Below are 12,966 nucleotides of genomic sequence, written 5' to 3'. Positions count from 1 at the left end.
CTGTCCTGTTTAAGACAGATTCTGTTTTTGATGCACAATTTGCTTGTTTTGATGAAACTATCAATTTCGATCAATGCATTAAGCCATGGAAAAATTATATTACAGTAGATACAATGCAAAAACAAAATATGAATTGGTTTTCAACAGTACTTAGAGTAGTGATTTGCTTTATTATACTAACGGATCTTACTGAACTTTTTGTTATGTTTTGTGTGATTGAAGTTTTCAAGTTTTGGGAGAGATCACAATGGATGAAGGAATAAGGAGTGGCAATAGCCCAAGCTTGGGGATTCCCGAGGCACCACAAGGAAATATTTAAGGACTCCCAAGCAACCAAGCTTGGGGATGCCCCGGAAGGCATCCCCTCTTTCTTCTAACGATCATCGGTAATTTTACTTGGAGCTATATTTTTATTCGTCACATGATATGCGTAAATCCTGGAGCGTCTTTTGCATTTAGTTTTCACTTTTCTATGATGCACCATGCTGGTATGAGATAGTCCATGGTTGATTTATAGAATGCTCATTGCACTTCACTTATATCTTTTGAGTATGGCTTTATAGAATGCTTCATGTGCTTCACTTATATCATTTGAAGTTTGGATTGCATGTTTCTCTTTACATAGAAAATCGCCATTTGTAGAATGCTCTTTGATTCACTTATATTTGTTAGAGCGTGGGCATATCTTTTGTAGAAATAATTAAACTCTCTTGCTTCAATTATATCTATTTAGAGAGATGACAGGAATTGGTCATTCACATGGTTAGTCATAAAATCCTACATAAAACTTGTAGATCACTAAATATGATATGTTTGATTCCTTGCAATAGTTTTGCGATATAAAGGTGGTCATATTAGAGTCGTGCTAGTTGAGTAATTGTGAAATTGAGAAATACTTGTGTTGAGGTTTGCAAGTCCCGTAGCATGCACGTATGGTAAACTTGTGTGACAAATTTGAAGCATGGGGTGTTCTTTGATTGCTTTCCTTATGAGTGGCAGTCGGGGACGAGTGATGGTCTTTTCCTACCAATATATCCCCCTAGGGGCATCCGTAGTAGTACTTTGCTTCGAGGGCTAATAAAATTTTGCAATAAGTATATGAGTTCTTTATGACTAATGTGAGTCCATGGATTATACGCACTCTCACCCTTTCCATCATTGCTAGCCTCTTCGTTACCGTGCATTGCCGTTTCTCACCTCGAGAGTTGGTGCAAACTTTGCCGGTGCATCCAAATCCCGTGATACGATACGCTCTATCACACATAAACCTCCTTATATCTTCCTGAAAACAGCCACCATACCTACCTATCATGGCATTTCCATAGCCATTCCGAGATATATTGCCATGCAACTTCCATCATCATCATATACATGACTTGAGCATTTATTGTCATATTGCTTTGCATGATCGTAAGATAGCTAGCATGATGTTTTCATGGCTTGTCCATTTTTTGATGTCATTGCTACGCTAGATCATTGCACATCCCGGTACACCGCCGGAGGCATTCATATAGAGTCATACTTTGTTCTAGACATCGAGTTGTAATATTGAGTTGTAAGTAAATAAAAGTGTGATGATCATCATTATTAGAGCATTGCCCCAGTGAGGAAAGGATGATGGAGACTATGATTCCCCCACAGGTCGGGATGGGAGCCGGACTTTAAAAAATAAATAAAAGAGGCCAAAGAAGCCCAAATAAAAAAAGAGGCCAAAGAAGCCCACCAAAAAACAAAAAATGAGAGAAAAAGAGAGAAGGGGCAATGTTACTATCCTTTTACCACACTTGTGCTTCAGAGTAGCACCATGTTCTTCATATAGAGAGTCTCTTGAGTTATCACTTTCATATACTAGTGGGAATTTTCATTATAGAACTTGGCTTGTATATTCCTATGATGGGCTTCCTCAAATGCCCGAGATCTTCATGAGCAAGCAAGTTGGATGCACATCCACTTAGTTTCCAGTTTGAGCTTTCATACACTTATAGCTCTTAGTGCACCTGTTGCATGGCAATCCCTACTCCTCACATTGACATCAATTGATGGGCATCTCCATAACCCGTTGATTAGCCGCATCTATGTGAGACTTTCTCCTTTTTGTCTTCTCCACACAACATCCACCATCATATTATATTCCACCTATAGTGTTATGCCCATGGCTTGCGTTCATGTATTGCATGAGGGTTGAAAAGGCTGAAGCACGTTAAAAAGTATGAACCAATTGCTCGACTTGTCATCGGGGTTGTGCATGATGGGAGCATTTTGTGTGACAGAAATGAAGCATGGCCAAACTATATGATTTTGTAGGGATGAGATTTCTTTGGCTATGTTATTTTGAGAGGACATAATTGCATGGTTAATATGCTTGAAGTATTATTTTCTTAATGTCAAATGATAGACTATTGCTTTGAATCACTCGTGTCTTAATATTCATGCCATGATTAGATACATGATCAAGATTATGCTAGGTACAATTCCACATCAAGAATTATCTTTTCTATCATTTACCTACTCAAGGACGAGCAAAAATTAAGCTTGGGGATGCTGATACATCTCCGCCGTATCTATAATTTTTGATTGTTCCATGCCAATATTATACAACTTTCATATACTTTTGGCAACTTTTTATACTTTTTTGGGACTAACATATTGATCCAGTGCCCAGTGCCAGTTCCTGTTTGTTGCATGTTTTTTGTTTCGCAGAAAATCCATATCAAACGGAGTCCAAACAAGATAAAAACTGACGGTGATTTTTTTGGAATATATGTGATTTTTGGGAAGAAGAATCAACGTGAGATGATTCCCGAGGGGGCCACGAGGCAGGGGGGCGCCCCAGGGGGTTAGGCGCGCCCTGGGCCCTCGTGGCCTCCCCGTAAGGTGGTTGGTGCCCTTCTTTTGCTGCAAGAAAGCTAATATCCAGATAGAGATTGTGTCCAAAATTCAGCCCAATCGGAGTTACGGATCTCTGGGAATTTAAGAAACAGTGAAGGGCCAGAATCGGGAACGCAGAAACAGAGAGAGACAGATAGATAGATCCAATCTCGGAGGGGCTCTCACCCCTCTCATGCCATGGAAGTCATGGACCAGAGGGGAAAACCTTCTCCCATCTAGGGAGAAGGTCAACGAAGAATAAGAAGGGGGGCTCTCCCCCTCTCTTCCGGTGGCACCGGAACGCCGCCGGGGCCATCAGCATCACCACAATCTACACCAACAACTTCACCGTCCTCGTCACCAACTCTTCCCCCCTCTATGCAGCGGTGTAACCCCTCTTTTACCCGATGTAATCTCTAGTTAAACATGTTGCTCAATGCTATATATTATTTCCCAATGATGTATGGCTATCGTATGATGTTTGAGTAGATCCGTTTTGTCCTATGGGTTAATTGATGATCGTGATTGGTTTGAGTTGCATGTCTTATTATTGGTGTTGTCCTATGGTTCTCTCTGTGTCATGCAAGCATGACGAATTCCCGCTGTAGGGTGTTGCAATACATTCATGATTTGCTTATGGTGGGTGGCGTGAGTGACGGAAGCACATACCAGAGTAAGTAGGTTGTTTGCATATGGGAGTAAAGAGGACTAGATACTTTAATGCTATGGTTGGGTTTTACCTTAATGATCTTTAGTAGTTGCGGATGCTTGTTAGAGTTCCAATCATAAGTGCATATGATCCAAGTAGAGAAAGTATGTTAGCTTATGCCTCTCCCTCATATAAAATTGCAATAATGATTATCGGTCTAATTATCGATCGCCTAGGTACAAATAACTTTGTTGTGTGACAACAAGATCTCTACTAAAACTAACTTAGTTGTGTCCTCATCTAAACAGCCCCTACTTTTTATTTACGCGCTCTTTATTATCTTGCAAATCTATCCAACAACACCTACAAAGTACTTCTAGTTTCATACTTGTTCTAGGTAAAGCAAACATTAAGCGTGCGTAGAGTTGTATCGGTGGTCGATAGAACTTGAGGGAATATTTTTCTACCTTTAGCTCCTCGTTGGGTTCCACACTCTTACTTATCGAAAGAGGCTACAATTGATACCCTATACTTGTGGGTTATCAATATGTTTCTCATTTATGGAGGTGACAAAGAGCTTGTCGTAAATGGTTACATCGATGCTAGCTTTGACACTGATCCGTGTGACTCTAAGTCACAAACCGGATATGTATTTATATTGAATGGTGAGCCTGTCAGTTGGGGCAATTCCAAGTAGAGCGTCGTGCCGGGATCTACGTGTGAAGCTGAGTACATAGCTACTTCAGGAGCAGCAAATGAAGGAGTTCATATCCGATCTAGGTGTAATACCTAGTGCTTCGGGTCCAATGAAAATCTTTTGCGACAATACTGGAACAATTGCCTTAGCGAAGGAATCCAGATTTCACAAGAGAACCAAACACATTAATAGACGCTTTAACTCCATCCGCGATAAAGTCAAGGAGGGAGACATAGAGAATTACAAAATACACACGGATCTAAATGTTGCAGACCAGTTGACTAAGCCTCTTCCACGAGCAAAACATGATCAGCACCAAGACTCCATGGGTGTTAGAATCATAACAATGTAATCTACATTATTGACTCTAGTGCAAGTGGGAGACTGAAGGAAATATGCCCTAGAGGCAATAATAAATTTGTTATTTGTATTTATTTATATCATGATAAATGTTTATTATTCATGCTAGAATTGTATTAACCGGAAACTTGATACATGTGTGAATACATAGACAAAACATAGTGTCCCTAGTATGCCTCTACTTAACTAGCCCGTTAATCAAAGATGGTTAAGTTTCCTAACCATAGACATGTGTTGTCATTTGATGAACAAAATCACATCATTAGGAGAATTATGTGATGGACAAGACCCATCTGTTAGCTTAGCATAATGATCATTAAGCTTTATTGCTATTGCTTTCTACATGACTTATACATATCCCTTTGACTATGAGATTATGCAACTCCCGAATAACGGAGGAACACCTTGTGTGCTATCAAACGTCACAACATAACTGGGTGATTATAAAGATGCTTTACAGGTGTCTCTAAAGGTGTTTATTGGGTTTGCATAGATCGAGATTAGGATTTGTGACTCCGAGTATTGGAGAGGTATCTTTGGGCCCTCTCGGTAATTCATATCATGGTAAGCCTTACAAGCAATGTGACAGATGAGTTAGTTGCCGGAAGATGCATTACGGAACAAGAGAAGAGACTTGCCGGTAACGAGATTGAACTAGGTATGAGGATACCGACGATCGAATCTCGGGTAAGTAACATACCAATGCAAAGGGAATTATGTATGATGTCATTGCGGTTTGGCCGATAAAGATCTTCGTAGAATATGTAGGAACTAATATGAACATCTAGGTTCCGCTATTGGTTATTGATACGTCTCCAACATGTCTATAATTATTTATTGTTCCATGCTGTCATATTATCAATCCTGGATGTTTTATAATCATTTTATAGTCATTTATACCATTTTTGGGCACTAACCTATTGACATAGTGCCAAGTGTCAGTTGTTGTTTTTCCCATGTTTTTTACATCGCAGAAAATCAATATCAAACGAAGTCCAAATCCCATGAAACTTTTCGAAGAATTTTTATGGGCCAGAAGGAGCACAACGGGCCGTGGCAGCACCTAGGGGGTGCCCCGAGGGGAGCACAACCCACCAGGGCGCGCCAGGAGGCCCAGGCGTGCCCTGGTGAGTTGTGCCCACCTCGGGTGCCCCCCGGACTGCCTCTTTGCTCTATAAATACCCCCATTATACCCAAAACCCTAGGGGAGTCGACGAAATATTGATCCAGCCGCCGCAGAGTCCAGAACAACTAGATCCAATCTAGACACCATCTCGGATGGTGTCGTGGAATTGTCACGGCAGATGTCCTCTTGCAAGGACTTAATCGTCGAGCCATTGCAGCTAGGAAGCTTGAAGGGGTTAATCGGGACAAAGGACACGCGAGGTTTATACTAGTTCAGCCCCTTACGGTGAAGGAAGGCCCACGTCTAGTTGGGTTGGAATTGCTTGAGGTTTCGATGACCAGGGAGCGAGATACGCTATGCCCGGTTCTCGATTTGTTGTTTCTTACCCTCAGCCGCCAGCGGGTTATCCCCTTATATACACGGGTCGACGCCCTACGGCTTACAGAGTCCCGGCCGGCTCATAAACAGTGTCCGGCTCAGTGACTAGTTACTTCTACCTTACAATACAAGTCACGCCCTCATGGCGGTTTATCACCATGGGCCATAAATCGCCTGTGGGCCTTTAGACCCTTTACTGAACCGCCATCTTCACGTCTTGGTCTTGGGCTTCAGATGGGCTTCTCTTTGTGTAACCCGTCCCCTCCTGGGCGGCTTACATAAATAGTTATATCCCCAACATTAGGCCCCAGATTGATTTGAACCGGTTCATGTCAATCTTTAAAAACCTTATGAACTGGCCTTCAGTCTTCTGTTTTGTGCGGAAACTTTAACCCGCCGTGACGTCATCATCTGGATCCGGGTTAAATCTCCATGACATCATCTTCAATAAAACTCATATTTTATTCCGTCATATCCTCCAACGGATCTTTGCCTTTACTGACCATCCCGAGAATCGAGGCGTCGGGGCTGCTGGATAATGATGCTTTGGTCTCCTCGTTTCTCGTGCCGTCTTGGTCAGCCCCTCCTTATAAATAGATGTGACCTAGGCCTTTTTCATTTCCTTCAGTCGTCTTCCTCCTCGCACTTCCTTCTTTGCTGCTCAAGCTCCGCCGCCGCCGCCGTCGAACCCCTCGTCTTCACCGACTCAGGCCGCTGCATCACCCTGATTCCGACCAGAAAATGACGGCGACCCTCCGCAGCTCTTCCGCATCTGTGAGTTCCTCTTTTCCCCTTTCTCAGATCTGCTTTGAAACCGTCTTGAGTTCGTCGGCGTTCATCACTGCCCGACGCAGACCTCCATTAGGTTTCACCTCCAATGCCTTGTTTAGATTATAAAAACAACATAGAACTGCTGCGGAAAATATTTGTGCTTATCCTGTATAAGAACAGATCTCATTTCCGTTGTTTTGGAAACCCTCCGCGAGTATATGAACTTCCCTGTACAGTTTTTAGGTCTAGAAATATTTTCTTCTCTGAACATCATTTGATCCAAAATAATGATTGCAACTTGTGAAACCTGTTTGTTCCACACTTAGCCAAAAAAACTGCATCTGTTGACTCTACTTCAGCCATAATAATTCATGTGACCGGTTTAAAATAATACCGGTTGTCAGCACCGCTTGCTTATGGCGACTTAAGAAAACCTTAATCATCTTTAGTACCTACAGCTGTTAAACATTATCACATAGTTACATGTATGTCATTAGGCCCCTTCTTAAGCCGCCATCTCAGATAACCCAATAATGCTTATTCTCCAGGTTATAATAAACCGGAAAATTTTCTTTATCTTGTTGTAGGCTTCAATTTACCCAATGGCGCCCAAAGCTGTTAAACCTCCGATTACCTGCAACTGGGTCCCTTCCATTGTTACAGAGAGCAAATTGTCCGAGTTTGTAAAGTCTGGCCATCTGCCCAAGAAGGATGTCATGTCTTATCGCTCTCCTGACCCGTCTGAAGAGAAACCTCAACCCAAGGAAGGGGAGGTGATCATTTTTACCGATCACATGAGCCAGGGATTTGCTCCTCCCGGTTCAAAATTCTTTAGAGACGTTTTGCACTTCTTTAACTTAAGACCTCAAGACATCGGGCCCAATTCCGTGTCAAATATCTGCAACTTTCAAGTTTTCTGTGAGGTCTACCTTGGAGAAGAACCCAGCCTACTTTTGTTCAGGGAATTGTTCTATTTGAACCGGCAGAATGAGCGGGCCAACGGGCCCAGTCTGGAGCTTGGTGGCATATCGATTTAAAGGCGGAGAGACTGCTTGTTCCCTTATGCTGAATTGCCAAGTCATCCAAAGGACTGGAACCAGACATGGTTCTACTGCCAAGATACTTCTCCGGCTGGCTAAAACCCGCTGCCCGGCTTCCGTGCATTGCGCCTTGAACCTACTCACCCGCTGCCGGATAAGTTGACTGCTATTGAACGTCTGCCACTCACCCCCAAAATCAAGAAGATTAAAGCTCTTTTAGGGAACAGCTTAGATGGCATTGACCTAGTCCGAGTCTGGGTTGCTTGGAGAATAATTCCGTTAAGCCGCCGCCCCGGCCTAATGTGTAATTATTCAGGCGAGAAAGATGACCCTCAGCGTCATAGTCCTGACGACTTACCAGATGACGTAGTGGAAGCTACAACTCAGTCTTTGTTGAAGGAGGGTACAGTGAATAGTAACGCCTTCAGCTTACTACCTTTTTGCCAGAAGAACCCGGCCCCTGCAGTAAGTTTCCAGCCGTCAGGTTATTTTTTATCATGTTATGTTGTATTCTTACGCATAACCCTTTATAACCTTTTACAGGCAAATGATAACTTCTGGAAAACCCAATATGATCATGAGGCGGCCAAGAAAGCCAGGGCGGCCAAGAGAGCCGAAAAGAAAACCACCAAGCCCACCACTTCAAGGAAAAGGAAGCCAAGCGCCTCTGAGCTGTTTCAGCTTGATGATACTGATGATAATGAGGAAGAGGTAACTTTTTAATTTCCCTTTCTCCTTTAGCACTACCTTACTGATACTAACCTTCTTTCAGGAAGACACGGGCAACAACCAACACTGTCGAGGAAGAGGTAATTATAATCTCCTCCGACTCCGAGCTTCAGCCGCGTCAGAAAATTCGAAGAGCAACCTGGAAAGTAAGATTTTCACACCCTTTGGCTTACCAAGATCCTGACTTTCTTTTGAAGCAACAGCAATTTGAAAACCGGAGGCAGACTCGGACCAGCAAGGATTCAGAGCTATCCTCCGGCTTGCCTGACACAACCCGGAAGTGTCGGACTAAGGTTATCTCCAACTTAGACCCTTTTTTACCCTTGGCGGATCTAATCCGTCAACCTCTCAATTCCTCTGACTCCAATTACCAGGATACCTCTCCTTCATTCGGCGAGTCCATGCAATCAAACATGCCGGCTTTTAAGACTGCCCCTAGGTAATATCAATTTATTCACCTTATGTTTTTCTTTCTTCATGTTTCTTTAGTTATTTCTCTGCTTTGCCCACAGCGTGCAAGTTAAGCCCAGGAAGAAAACCAAGAAGGATAAACCGGCCCAAACCCCTGTGGTGACTGAACCAGAACAGGATATAGCTGCTCCCGACTCTTCCACACATCAATCGCCGCTTGAGCCGGCTCAAGACATTGCAGCACCAACTTCTGACCCGCCTGCTGAAGATATTCCTGATGATTCTGTTAACTCGGAGGCACCTAGCCCAGTCCAAACGGCTGACCCAGAAGTGGAAATTCTCAAGGCTCAATTCGTTGAGCCGGCCAGGCCCACCGTCCTTGCCAAATGCTCGGCTAAAGAGGAGCTGCTAGAACACCGTAAAGCCAAGACGGATATCACTGACTATACTCATTTGAGTATTGGAGAGATCGTCTCAGGCTATATCAACCAGGTGCAAAGCAGCTGTGACCTGGAAATTGACATGGTGAAGCAAATACCGCAAAAATCTGAGGTATGACTTATGTTTCCTTACTTCCAATCATACTTACTGTACCAGCCCCCAAGTCTATTGCTTATGAATAAATATGTTGTAGACTTAGAAAATTTGTTAGAACTGCTTGCCCGGCTTAAAGAAAAATATTTAAACTGGATGTAACACGATACCTTTAACTTGCGATATACATTAGCCCCCAAGTGCCAAGTATCTTTGCTTGCAAGGTATTTGGGACTTAATATCCAGGACCGGCTTAATAATTTCGAAAGCTTCGGTATACATTAGCCCCCAAGTGTCAAGTATCTTTGCTTGCAAAGTTCTTGGGACTTAATATTATTTACCATAATCTTGACTACTATCCGGTGCAATGCAGGCCACCATAAGTCAATTTGAATCGGAGATTGCTGACTTGAAGAACCGCCTGGCAGCCCAGGAGAGTGAAATTGAAAGGGCCAACTCCAAATTTGAATTCAGCGTCTCTGAACAAGAGAAACTGAAGAAAAATTTTGAGTCGGAGAAGAAAATTTGGACTGACGAAAAGGCCGGACTGGTGACCCGGGCCGAGACAGAAGAGGCGTCGCTGGCAAACGCAACAGCCGAACTGACCGGCTTACAACGCCAGATATCTCGGATGACCTCGACGATCTTTGGTAAGTTATCTTTAAGCAAGCATTAAATATTGTAAATATTCCTTCAATTGTTACCTGAGGTTTGCCTTATACTTACCAATACAGGCCCCAGGAGCACAAACCTCAAGCAGAATACGCTGATCAAATTGAAGGCGGTGTATACTCTAGTAGAGCAACTGTACATCGGGTCACAACGTGCCTTGGCCATTGTAGCCTTATCAAATGATGTGCCCCACCTCTTGCAAGATGTTTTACAACGGCTTGCTGTACTTCCTCAGCGGATTCAAGAGTTGAGACGGGCCCAAGCAAGAGCCGGAGCAATAGCCGCTTTGAGTCAGGCCAAAGCCTGGTTACCAGAGCTAGACCCGGCCGACATCGCTCTTGGATATCCAAGTTTAAAGGAGGATGGCACTCCTTTTGATGAAAAGGATTTCACCACCTGCGTGCAGGATATACGCCCTGTGGCCACTCAAATTGGAAACGACACTGACCTCACCAAGTGTCAGCCGGGTTATGACAAGGAGAATCGGAGAATCCCCACGCCGCATTATGACAATGTCAACTTGATCCCTCCAATCCGTAAGCACACCTTTGCTCCTGAAGTCGACCCAACCAGTTTAATAGATGATGAAGCTGAGTTTGCGGCCTTGAGTGGCATTGACTGGGCCTCATCGTCCTTCCAGGACAAAGCAGCCGGCGGAGAGGCGGAGAAGGATAACCCGGAAGCTTCAAGTCAACCCCAAGAGTAGATTGCCAGGCACCACCTGCTTATGTCGTTGTAAAAAACAATGCCGCATCATTCAGACTCGGGGAGTCTTGTAACAGAGTAGAAAATACTTTGAGTTTTATTACGCCTTTGCGCATGCTTATGGCCCTTAATACTTGCATAAGCCGCCGTCACTATGCACTTTTGTAGTTTATATGAATCTGTTATGTCCTTTGCAGAAATGTCTTGCATTGCCATGTGATGCTTATGGCTGCTTTTCTGGCTTATATAAGCCAGCCCCTGAGGGTAATTTTAACTCCTGAAAATTGGCACATAAAAGTTCACCTGGTACTTAACAACCTGATGTAACTAATATTAATCCCGGAGGATTACAATGTACTCCATTGTATTTTCAAGAGGGTCGCAAGACATCCAGTGTTGATACTTGTAAAATATGATGAACAAAATTCAAGGGTTTTTGATTCGAATACGATCAGTGAACCGTCCCAAAGGGGTTGAGCTAAGATTCGGATACGATCTGTTAGCCCCCAGTGGATGTGGCGATGCCGATCAAGTGGGTATCGACAGCTATGTTCTCTTTGGTTCGAATACGACCTACGTTTGAACAGGAAGCCCCCAAGTGACCATAAGAGTTGTTTAATGACGCTGATTTGAATACGATCCACGTCAGACCCAAAGGGGTTAATCTATGATTCAAATATGATCAAGAAGCCCCCAAGTGGGTTTGGCAGTATGCTGATCAAGTGGGTATCGACAGCTATGTTCTATTTGGTTCGAATACGACCTATGTTTGAACAGGAAGCCCCCAAGTGATCACGGCTAGATTCAGATATGATCATAAGCCGGACCAAAGGAAAGCCAGATTCATATATGATACGCTTCTCCTTGGTTATCTCCACCACCTGACAAAGAAAACACATAAACCTTTTTTGGGAGTGGAAAAAAGGATAGAGGTCCTGCTTTATTGCTTTATGTAATATACATAGTATAAGTATATACACATTAGAGCCGATGGATCAAGTATAATAAGGCCGAAGATGAGCGATATTCCACGGCCGATGGGTCTCCTCCTCCGACTTACGTGAGTCTTTGTGTTCCCGAACATCGATAAGGTAGTATGATCCGTTGTTCAGATTCTTGCTGACTACAAAGGGTCCTTCCCAAGGAGGGGATAGCTTGTGCATGTCAGATTGATCCTGGATGAGTCAGAGCACTAAGTCGCCTTCCTGAAAGGTTCTGGACTTAACCCGGCGGCTGTGGTAGCGGCGCAGGTCTTGCTGGTAAATCATCGAGCAGGCTATTGCCAAGTCTCGCTCTTCATCCAACAGGTCAAGTGCGTCTTGCCGAGCTTTTTCGTTGTCTTCCTCAACATAAGCCGCCACACGGGGTGAGTCATGACGGATGTCACTTGGCAGGACCGCCTTTGCTCCATACACCATAAAGAAAGGCGTGTAACCCGTAGATCTATTAGGTGTAGTATTTATGCTCCAAAGTATAGAAGGTAACTACTCCACCCAACAACCCGGCGTCCGCTGCAAGGGGACCAAGAGCTGGGGCTTGATACCCCTCAAGATTTCTTGATTAGCTCGTTCTGCTTGACCATTAGATTGAGGGTGAGCCACAGCTGAAACGTCAAGCCGGATATGCTCTCGTTGACAGAACTCTTCCATAGCTCCTTTGGAAAGGTTAGTGCCATTATTAGTTATGATGATGTGTGGAAAACCAAAGCAAAAAATCACCTTTTTCATAAACTGGACCGCCGTGGCTGCATCACACTTACTGACTGGCTCCGCCTCCACCCACTTTGTGAACTTGTCAACCGCCACCAAGAGGTGAGTCTTTTTATCCTTAGACCTTCTGAAAGGCCCGACCATATCAAGCCCCCGGACTGCAAACGGCCAGGTAATTGGAATCATCCTCAATTCTTGAGCCGGCACATGGGCTCGTCGTGAGAATTTCTGACATCCGTCACATTTACTGGCCAGGTCTTCCGGATCAGCATGAGCCGTCAGCCAATAAAACCCATGGCGGAAAGCTTTGGCCACAA

Source organism: Triticum dicoccoides, chromosome 3A (genome assembly GCF_002162155.2).
Source record: "Triticum dicoccoides isolate Atlit2015 ecotype Zavitan chromosome 3A, WEW_v2.0, whole genome shotgun sequence".
Lineage (NCBI taxonomy): Eukaryota > Viridiplantae > Streptophyta > Magnoliopsida > Poales > Poaceae > Triticum > Triticum dicoccoides.
The sequence above is the reverse complement of the archived record's forward strand: the minus strand, read 5'-3'. Positions refer to the sequence as shown.